We start from the raw sequence: 11819 nt of genomic DNA, 5'->3' as shown, positions 1-11819 counted from the left end.
ATGCTTCGACCATACGCCTCGGTGCAGTGACTTTGATATGACACCGCTGCGAGAAGCTCAAAAAGTTGAGAGGGCTGGAACGGAGGCTACTGTTGTCGAGCATTCAATGCAGGCAGCATACTGAGTTCACAACTTTAGTGAATAATGATTACAACTGTTCCCTCCAAAAAAAGTGTCTTTCTAAGCAGCAATAATGTGCTTTATTGAACGCTTAGTTAATAGTTTGTTAGCTTTCTATTCAAGTGCAAATAAAGATTCAGGACAAAGATTTTTGCATCACTTGTAGCGTTTCCGCAAGCTATATCAGATGTTACGTTTTCCTGGATTATGCAGTCTTTTTGCTTGCTCAAACATATTGACTGGGTTGTGTATCTGCTTCGCGAGGATCATATCGCAAAGGAAAGGAGAAGCGTTTGTTTTCCTTTCTGTTCCTTCTCACATCCGTGTTTGCACACCTGCCTTTCAATACCGTGCGTCCTTATACGAGTTTGCTTAACTTTCAGTCATTTGAAAATAAGGAGTCCTGAAGCTGTTATTTCGAATAGGCTGTCTTAATTTTGGTGTCACAACCTGGCCACTTGCACATTCACGGGTACAGTTGGAATCGCACTTGTCTAGAGTGGTTCCAGCGTTTTCATTTGCGCCAGTTTGTCGCCATTTTTGCAATGAGAAACAAGCACAGGCCGACGGCACACTGAGAACACGCATGGTCATTCAGCTTGCTGGGTGCATGGGCTACAGGAGAAACATGTTGAACCCAGCAGCTACTTTGATGTAGTAACTAAGAGGAACCAGCGCTAGCTGGGAGGTGCTACAGCAGTTTGAGTGTGCAGCTGAAATGTGCTGACACCATCCGCTAGGGAGGCCACGAAAATTATATTATATTTTGGATGATAAGCTGCACACCTGTGTCAATCTTTGCTTTAGCTCTATGCATCCAAGCAAGCTCTGGCCATACCCATGTCTGTCGGAGAAGCATGTTCGCTCGTGTTCTGGCACACCGGTTCCCAGTTGGGCCAGAATCTTGACACATGTTCCTTGGGATCAGTGAGGAAATCTGCTGATTTGAAATCACAGCATGGGCTGGTGAAGAATGTTTCCACCATTGGCTATAGGCTGTGTGCCCTGGCACTGCTGTTAGGACGTGAAGTTTCAGCACTGGTTGCCCTTAGGGATCCTGGCGCTGTCCACAGCAGCCGGCCTCACGGCCACTCTAGACAAGTGTTTTTCGGTCTGTGCGTGCAATGTTTGCCAATTAAGAAACAGCGAGTACTGCAGTACCATGAACTGACACAGTACAAATAGCTATTCACGGAGTGTGTGCATCGTCCTTGCAGCGTTGCCTTTCTAACGACCATTCTGCGACAACTGTCGGAGCAGAGAAGTCGAGAAATGGCGTGCGAAATATTTGCATGCACTTCTGGCGAAGGGACGTTTCGCTAGCTTTCTGCGCAACACCACTTACAGCCTACGTTGTTGCTAATCTGGCATATATATATATATATATATATATATATATATATATATATATATATATATATATATATATATATATATATCATGTAACGCATCAAAAGCTGCAAGAAGGGCTGTTGCACCTTAAGTTAAATATTCTGACGCGCTTGCCTGTACAAGCCTCCGCTGGGGGCTGTTTTGGGCGCTGTCGAATTCCGCCATGCTCTCCAAGTCGCCATTTTGCCTTCTCTGATTGGCTAACGGTGCTGCTACGGAGACTGAATAGCCCAGAACGTCAACATGCGCAAACTCAATGTACACTTTGCGTTTTCTGCGTGAGAAAGTGCTGTTGCTGGCAGGATTTGCAAGGGACCCCCGTAAATAGGCTCAGTTCAGGGGGCTCACAGCTCATAGCGCTCGCGTCCGGAGGCCGCCGCATTCGCGGCTTTGAGCGAGGCGACCGTCGCTGCCAGCGCTGTAGCCACGGTGTCGACAACGCTGAACAGCGTCAAGAACGACAGGCCCAAGTAGATGCCTATTGTGCCACCAATGGCGGTCACCAGACTGGATAGCTGCACATGGAAAACGAAAGGAAAGGGAAGGAAGGTGCTGTATTTTGCTGATGGGCTCATTTTATATATGTGTACCGCCGCGCGCGTGTGCTCTTTTGCTGTGCAAGTTGTTGCAGGGAGACAGTGCCCCTATGACTCGAACACTATTTTGGAAGCATTAGAGACGGAAAGAACGGTTGTATGGCCAAAAAATCTTCAAAGATTTTAACAAAGGTGGTCGAGGAAGGCAACTCCGTCCGCATTCCATAGTCTAAAACCGCGAAATTATTTGTCGCAAGAGATGCAAGGCAACGTATAGAGCATATGACGCATGCGATATCCATTTACTTAATCAGCCGCGTAAAATTGTTACTGTTAAGCGCGAAAGTTGTTCATCCTTATCAGGGGGCCTCTGGTCCTTTGCGGCCTTCCCCTTGATATGATTATCTCGCACACAAAACGTGTGAGTAGCCGCTGCTCATCTGTCCGATTCCGAGGACGCGTCCTGCAGCAGCCGGGACAGAATTAAAATGCAAGATGCCCGTCCACTGTACGATCAAAGTTCACGGTAGAAATGGCCAGGTGACCTAAATAAGTTTATCCGCAGGCATCCACTAGGGCGTCCCTCATAGGCTTAGTCACTTCGGGAAGTTGAATACGTTAACTTGAACACCACAAACCAAATAAATACATGCAGGTGTACATCGAAGCTAAACGACTACATTCGGGAGCTTTAGTGAGCCTTGCAAAAGCGTCCAGAATGTTCTAACTTCTGGTGGAGCTGAGAACAGGGCCTAACCAAAGTGGCTTTCATGCCACGGGCCAGCCGCAGATGCGGGCACTTTCACCGCAAGACAAAACTCGTGTGAAACTAAACGAGCACAGTCGAAAAAAGGTCAAATGAAACGCGCTAAAAACCACGCACAGGAAAGATACAAACACAAGCACTTCTTAAAGAGGCAGGTGCAAACTAATTTCAGTGGAAGAGATAATGAAAACCATGCGACTTCACAAAACCGTGCGTTTTCTGCAACCTCAAAGTTAGCGCGCCCGATCCTATGCATCCAGAGCTTCCCTCTTTGTGCGCTGCGCTCGCCGGATGGTAGACACAGAAATCGCACTTTCGTCGGAAAGGCTATGCATTGATTGAGATTGCAAATTAGTAGACGGCTATACGAAGTTAGGATAGTAGATTTATCGGCTGTATAAACTATTCGATCACTAAGTAAATGAACAAGCACGGTGTCACGCTCGCACAGGCAAACATGGACACATCTCACTCGATGACTGCAGAAACTCGCTCTCAAAACGTAGGCGCGAAGAAGGGCGGCAGCAGCAGCGAGCGAATTGACTTTTCTGCTGCGTCTCGCTTCAACGCGAACAAAACGTCGAAAGCAAAGCGCATACGAAGCTGCACCAGCATTCGGCGCACTTTGTACATATCACAGATCGCTTTGAAGTGAGGCCCAGGAAACCGCCCACTCTGTCCACATCGGAGATCGCTTTCGAGATGCGCCGCGCCTTCAGGCCGGTCCACACGGAGCGGACTTTCACGGCGAACTGCGTCCGGCCCGAATGAGGCGTGGCGAAACGCCAGCGTACCGCCGCCGTGCTGAACCCACGTGCGGCCAAAAACAGGCACCCGCCGCCGCCACGATTTCAGTGTTGCTAGAAACGGCGGGATTCCATTCCCGGTAAAATGCAGTGAAAAATAGTTTTGTATCTGCAACTGAACCATTATTTATGCAATGGTGGCAACTAAGACGACTTATTATCTACGTTTATACCGATTTGACATTTTTTTATTTCAGTTATCCTTCATCAAAACATGTACTGGAGGACGCAGAGAAATCGCTGAGGCTGGCCACGCTGTGCAATGGCAATCATGATTGTGATCGCGTTCAGCCACACACGTGTAGCGACAACAAGAACAACAGCCAACACCAACTAGATCTATCAACTACACCACCTATCTAGGTGGTGTAGATAGATCCAGTTTGCACTCAAAGTAATAGCGCAAGAAGTCACGAACACACGCATTTGGTAGCCGCAGAAAACGCCCAGCTGCGGTGTGAACGGATCTTACATCGCCGTGCTTCAGCTCAAGTTGGTGCTCTTGAGAAAACGAAAAGCAAAAAAAAGAAAAAGAAGACCTTGCGTGCATTGTGCGCAGGAAAAAAAAGTAGGAAACAAAAAAGGGGAGGGGAAACGTACAGCCTCAAGCAAACCAAAACAATTTATAGAAACGCTTGTTTGTGCCTTTTTGTTTCGCATAACCAATGAGACAATGAATCGGAAGAGCCCACGCTGATGTAAAGAAAAAGCACACGTCAATAATAATTGTGATTATTGTTGGCTTACCTTCAGGATGGCTACGATTCCACAATATTGGCCGCGCCTGGACTGCTGTAATCAGCCGATCATTTTCGCCGTGTTCGCTCCAGGATCCTCGGCTGGCTAGCCGAGTCAAATGCGGCGGCAGGAAGTCGGACGCGGCCGCGCCCTGATTGGTCCGCGCTGACAGCCTTCATTCTTGGAATGCATCATGTAACCGCACAAAAAAACAACGGACAAAGAAGGAACACACAACACAGGCGCGGACAGACAGGCGCGCCTGTCTTGTGTGTTCCTTCTTTGTTCCTTGTTTTTGTGCGGTTACATGATGCATTCCAATAACGACCATCAGCCAGCCCGCTTATCCCTGTTAAATAAGCCTTCATTCGCCGCTTACGGCGAGCGATTGACCGCCTGCGAATATATCCAGCCCGCCTTGATCGACGGCGAACAGCCGCCGGTGGCGGGGCGGACGCAGCGCGCCGCCGTTCGCCAGTTTTTCGCAAGAACATTGCTCCGGGTGGGTCGGGCTTTACGCAGCAGCCGCGGGAGTAGAACGACCCCCGCCCACCCTTCAGGGCCTCGCACGCGACGAAAGACGGCGCGCTTCCTCCTCGCTTTCCTCTTTTGTGCGCGCGAGACGGAGCCGCGATCCTCTGCTGACCCTCGCAAGCTTTGGCTCGCGCATAGAGCATACGGCGCACGGCGACGGTGTTATCGCTCTTCCAATTTATACAGAACATCACGGCGACGGCAATACCGGTGTCGACAGCATAAATGCACCTGGAGTGTATGCAATTGCTATCGTAATAAAAGCCTTGTGCCTACGTCTTGTCTGATGCGTCAACCGAGGGCGCGGCGGTACGCCCTCAGTTAAAACCCCTTAAACTTCGTAAAGTAGTGACACTCTCCTCCTCCGCCTTCACTCCTCCTCGTTTCTCCTCTCTTTCACGCTCCCTCCTCAACCGTGGCGCCGCCTACACTGCTCGAGCGTAGCAACGGCGCCAACATGCGCTCCTCGCCACTCCGTAGACGCTTCTCGAGCAAAAATGGCGCTGATGCACGGCGCGAGGGCCCACGTGATGCTATTAGGCCAATAGCGACGTGGCGTCGGCCTCAGCCAGAGCGCGCGAGGAGGAGGCGGCATTCTTCAAAGCGTGGCACTACTTTACGAAGTTTAAGGGGCTTTACCCTCAGTGCGTGTCGTACTGATCCGCCTTCGGTTGACGCATCAGTTCGACACGCACTGAGGTTCTGGTCCCTAACGCGTTTGATATGGTCCGCTAACGCACTCGATCAGTTCGTTTGCGCGTACAGCACTTTCGTCTCACTGGCGCGAAAATGGCGATCGGCGCGGGCTGGAGAAAACAAAAATATATAAACGCAATAGGTGCTTCGACTTGACACGGATTGGCCAATGGGAAGCGCAGGAGGCTGGGGCGATCGGAAGCGGCGAAGAGGAAACGTTGGGCGAACGCGGGGGCGGAAAGGTGGAAGAATGGCATTACTTTTTGAAATTTAGAAGAAGGGCTTTACTAGAAACTCGTTTCTAGCGTCGTCAAGAACACACCGTAGTTCACGTGGAATCATAGTCATAATCAGAATTTAATGTTATAAGTTGGGTCACATGACGTGACTTCAGCATAATGTGGTGTTTTCATTTAAATAAGCAATCACGTCCATCTCTCAGTGTCTACATGCGCATTTTATGTGTAGGCAAACCATGGTTCACCACTCGCGCAGTATCCGTTGCGTCGTTGTGGTAAAAAATGAAAAGTGAAAAAAGAAGAAAAAGGCATTATAGGCGCTTCCCGGGACGTTCGGCAAAACAAAGTGAAAACCCACGAAAATAATTCTGATGAAAACTGAACACATGTTGAAGACAACTGAAAGTTGGTATTTATACGGCAAATGTGACAAAAGGCGGCAGTGCGTACACAAGAAACAGCAAAGGATCCGTGTAAGTCACAGTTGCTCAAGACAACGTTACAGCGTTGTATACAAGGCTTGCAGTTAGCGCTAAGTGGGAAACTGCCGCCATTAGCCTCAACGCTGTAATGTATCAGTGGACCATTAATTGGAATACTGCCTGCACAGTGGGGAAGTTCCGATTATTCCCAACTGGGGGTGGGCACACACCGGGGAAGTCGTCGTACTCAGGGTTCATCACGCCAAACACCTCTTCTTCGAATTCACTGTCCAGTGCCCGCACATTGTAGAACACGTCCTCTCGATCAGTGAAAGCGATGGCATCCTCGCCTTTACAGGCAAAATGATAATCTGAATGAAAATACCCCTCGTCGGCATAAACTAAAGTCTGGTTCCACGAGGAGTCCAGGATGTCGCACAGTTCTGGCAGCGACAGAATGCCCGCCGTCTTCGTCAGCGGTCCCGGAGGCCCATATCCCAGTGGCTTGATTCTGTACGGCTTGCTGCCGCTTCCGTTCACGCACTTAGCCGGGTCGATCTTGTACGTCAGAGCCACAAATGGATACAGGTGGCAAAAGGCGGGGCGGTCTGTTTGGTTCAGCATTCTCGAGTAGACTCTCATTTCCCGAATGGTGTACGTCGTCACCGTTTTGTCGGTGAGGTCACGCGGGTACTCGTGGTACAACACGATGGTGTGGTAAGCTCGTCTGTGCGCCAGCTTGCTCGTGTTGTACGATGCCCGTGTGTAGGAACCGTATGGAAAGACAAAGCCAAAGGTGCGGTTATTGTGCGGCATGAAAACATCGTTGGTGTGATTGTAGAGCTCCGCCATACTGCGGTTAAGCGAGTCGGGCGCGTTGTTCCACCACATTCGGATGGCGTCGTAGTTGTTGGCTTTCATCCAGGCGAGCGCGTTTTTTTGGAAGGTGGCCTTCTCGTTGTTGGCGTTTTTCAGCAGTTTGAGAAACACCGAGTCCGGGCCCCGAATAACGAGCCACACCTTCAGGTGAGGGTTTTCGACCTTGAAGTTGGCCATGCGGCGCACGGCGTCCCTTGGCGGAAGGTCCACTTCCGGTAGCTCCGGCTGCAGCTGCATCTTGTTGTCGAGAGTGTAGCAGCAGTACATAGCGTAGTGGCAGAACATGTACGGGAAGAGGGCGATTCCGTACGTGCGACGGTGACTGCGAAAGCCCTGCTTGTCGGCCCAGAAGGGACACAGGTACTTGTGCAGATAGGTCCAGATTGGTAGCTTATAGTCTTGGCTGTAGTGCCAGCTGTCCTCTGTCGTTGTGGAGATCGTAGTAGTAGGCTTAGAAGTAGTAGTAGCCTTAGAAGTAGTAGTTTCCTTAGTAGCCTTACTAGTAGCCTTTGAAGAGGGTATCGTGACTTTAGGCGGTGGCGGTGTGCGCCCCGGCAGTTGGCTCGACGAATGACTTGAACGTGACGATGGCCTCTTGAAGTCCGACGACCAAGACGTTGTGCTCCTTTTCATGCCTTGACCGCGATCAGTGGACCGAACAGTAGTCTGCCTAGCGGTTGTACGCCCGCTCGTCGCGGTGGCAGAATTCGGCGTCGCCGGTGGCGACGATTTTTTGACGCCGCCGCCCACTTTCAAGTAGACGGATAGGTCGGTATTTTTACTTGCTTCACTCTCTTCAGAAGCACGGCTGAAGATTTCGCTTAAGAACAGCAGCAGCAGCATGATAAGTAGAATGAGGAGGAAGCAGCTCAGGGCCACCATGATGGTATGGCGCTTGTCATCCTCACTCTGGCTCGCGTCTTTGCTGACCTCGGACAAGGCGCTCATCCCACTCACCTCACTCATCTGGCTCTCTTCCATAGCTGCAGTGTTGCCGACACGAATAAAGAGTTAAACGCCCACAGGAAGTGGCTGCCCGGAGTGCGCCAAGGAGAACCTGACCTGATCGATCGGGGGCACTCGCAGATTGGTAGCTTCTAGCGAAGCGAAAGAGCGCAATCCACTACGGTGGGTATGCGCGTAGTCGGGCGCTCGAAGGGGGCAAGAGCGCGGTAGAACAGTTGCATATTCAAGTAAGGATGGTAACGAAGCATGACGATACCTTGTACAAATGTGAAGTAGAAAACAGCTTTTTGTCGTAACGTCTTGCGTGCACACCGCATGTAAATGCAGTAAAGGCTTGCTGTTCATGCAGTGCGCGTTCTGTTAGACATGTATAGTGAAATACAAAAGAGACAGTGTTAAATGCCTGTTGGCAAATTTGCCTAATTATTAAAGTTGAAATCATACTATTGCCGTCTAATCATTGCGTCATGATTTCATCTCATTTATGATGCAGAAATATCCTAATTAAGATGTCGTAGCTTTAAGGCTAAAATGTGTAGCGAAAGCGAGTGGCTGCAATGACGAACTGGATTACTTATGTGCAAATATGACTTGAACGTCTGCTGAGAGCCATATTTCTGTTTGTGACGTTTTATGTTCGAATGGTCTGTCAGATCATAACGCAATAACACCATAAATTATTCAACGTGACGTGCAGGTAATGCCAGGGCCGTAAATTATGATCAATTTTAACGCCACACGGAAGCGCGCGCCCAACGCCGCAAGTGTCGAAGACAGAGACTGACGTCAGTCGGGTGCACTTTGCTGATAGCAAGGACCTTTCTTCCTTAATTGATAGAAGAGCTGTGACTAATTAACATGGCGCTGGCGCGATTGCTCGCATCCCGCGTTCTCTTCGGTCTTTGTAGTGTTGGTCAGCAGAAGAACGAGACAGATGTCAACCCATATCACACCAGACGCAAGACTCTTTATTCATGCGAGCACCCCTATATATACCCGGGCAACAGTGGTGCCATCTCTGTATGGCTTTGATAGTTCTGCAACTGAGGGCACCTAGTGTCGCCCTACGACACTACAGTCTTCAGCACGTTTCCGCGGCCGCGTCGCACGTGGGGGCCTGCAGGAGGTGCAGCCGTTGTACAGGACGTCGGGCCTGCGGGCCGTCGGACAGTAGCATCGGGAATGACCACACCAAGGCGTCTCTCCCCGGAAACGCTTTCGTACCGTGGCTGATATTTCATGTAAGAGGCGGCGCCTTTATGCCCTCGGCGACGAGGGCATAAAGTTAGTTTGACGATTAGTTTGATGAGAGTTTGTTTGACGAGATTAGTTTGACGATGAGTTTGACTGTTAGTTTGACGACTGCATCGGCTTAGTGTGTTGAGCAGAGCGTAGAGGAACGAGAATTGTGCTCGTTCCCTCAGTTTTCGAAACCGTCGAAGAAGACGCTCCGGATACCGGACTCGTCGCCGTGGCAGCTGCATCAGTCGTCGACGTTCTCGTCCCGGCGGCAGGACTTCTGTTGCGGCTTTCTGCGTGCCGAGACAAGTAGGGTCCGGAACGGCGTCGTGTACTAAAGCTAACAGACTCCAATGGTGGCTTGGCAAGCGTCGTTGGCGTGCTTTCGGTTTCGGAGCTGCCTATTGCACAGAGTCGCCGCATCTCTGTCGGGTCAATTTCGTGCGCGCATCGCCTCTTCTGTTCACACGCAACGAACGGGGCGGACGTGCTGGTGTTCGGAGACGCGCCCTACCGCTTGGCGTACCCACCGAGGCGTCTACCATTAATTGGTAGACGCCTTGCACCGGGCAACCGAAGACAGTCTTCACTGCGCGTAGGTCGCTGCTTAGCCTGTCTATCCTTCCAGTCAGGAAACGCCAATAGTAGTCGGACAATCAGAGCACGGATTATCGATCTCGGCCGATCGCCCTGTTAATGCTCACCAGTGACAAGCTCCTTGCGTTCACGCAAGGGTGCGAGGAGATCTTGCCCGATCGCCAGTTTATTCGTGGTGTAGACTTCAGGTAACTCCAACGCTTTTAAGTGGATGTCGCTGTAGTGAAAATTACTGGGGAATTTGAACCAGACACTTCGACAACTGTAAAGGCGGGAATACTTAGAAGCGCCAAACGTCGACAAAGAGAGGTCTTGCGCCCCGAGGGATGGCAGGTCGAGCCTTGTTGGCAGGTCGCATCAAGTGAACGTTCTCTGGCTGCCGACATCAAGCAGCGGAGTTACCGCTGCTCCGATTCGATCCCGCGCATGTGCACCCAGTGCATGTACTGCGAGGCCAAGAAGGCTAGCCGCCGACGTAGCTAGGATCCAGCCGAACGTTTCCCGGGAGCCTCAACAAGCATCGTGGAGGAGCGACTAGTCGCCCATCGCCTTCTATTAATGTGCATACGGTGTTTGACGCATGGCAATGGAAAGTTCGCCATTAAGGGGCCAACATACACAGCTTCGCTGGTCTTCCACCTTCACAGAGTGGTATGGCAGTAAATTTTTTTCTGTGAATTCAAGCCTTTCATACCCCATTCTTGTTAGAAGAAGAAAAAGTTTATTTGCCACATAAGTACACTGATGTATACAAAGCGGTGGGGATGGCAGGATAAAAGCTGCATAACGGCAGCTTGACTAGTCCCACCAGGTTCCCCGTGAACAACAGGCAGCAACATGGCAAGATATTCGTTTTACATACTTGTGGCAAGGTTAATATATATATTCACAGACACATGTATTCACACACACACAAACACACACACACACGCACGCCACTGTTTTGGACGCTGTCGAATTCCGCCATGCTGTCAAAGTCGCCATCTTGCCTTCTCTGATTGGCTAACGGTGCTGCTACGGAGACTGAATAGCCCAGAACGTCAACATGCGCAAACTCAATATACGCTTGGCGTTCTCTGTGTGAGAAAGTGCTCTTGCTGGAAGGATTTGCAAGGGACCCCGATAAATAGGCTCAGTTCAGCGGACTGACTGCTCATAGCGCCCTCGTCCGGAGGCCGCCGCATTCACGGCTTTGAGCGAGGCGACCGTCTCTGCCAGCGCTGTAGCCACGGTGTCGACTACGCTGAACAGCGTCAAGAACGACAGGCCCAAGTAGATGCCCATTGTGCCACCAATGGCGGTCACCAGACTGGATAGCTGCACATGGAAAACGAAACGAAAGCGAAGGAAGGTGCTATGTTTTGACAGCATGAACCGAGCTATGTGATTATTGTGATACATAATGGATCGGCGCATTGCCTTGATCGTTCTGATAGCAAGCGTTAGCACATGTTTGGAAAAAGCATAAGATTCTTGCCCGGTTTTAGAACGCTGTTAATTCGGTGCACGTCCGCCACACTGTGTAAGAGGCCTGATTGGTGAATGCTGAAGTTGTACGAAATATTCTGCGCCAAACAACAATAACATAACTACATTCTCCCTGATACAGACTAAATAAATTCAGGTATTCACATGTGCATGACGTGCAAGGTAGTGGTACACGCTGAAAGCGACTCGATCGTCAATATTGGTACACATGCAGCACCATATGTGAGATGGAAAGACGCGCGCCGTGAAACTTTTTCGTGGCGTTTGCAGCGACCAACCTCTTTTGTTGTGTGCTTGCAAGTATTGCAAGAGCATTTGTAAAAAAAAGAAGTTTTTGGTAACGGGCGCCTAGAATTATACTGGCTGATGCGGCAATTCCGACTTGACATGTTTTTGCATTA

Source organism: Dermacentor albipictus, chromosome 9, assembly GCF_038994185.2.
Source record: "Dermacentor albipictus isolate Rhodes 1998 colony chromosome 9, USDA_Dalb.pri_finalv2, whole genome shotgun sequence".
In the NCBI taxonomy this organism is placed as follows: Eukaryota; Metazoa; Arthropoda; class Arachnida; order Ixodida; family Ixodidae; genus Dermacentor; species Dermacentor albipictus.
The sequence above is the reverse complement of the archived record's forward strand: the minus strand, read 5'-3'. Positions refer to the sequence as shown.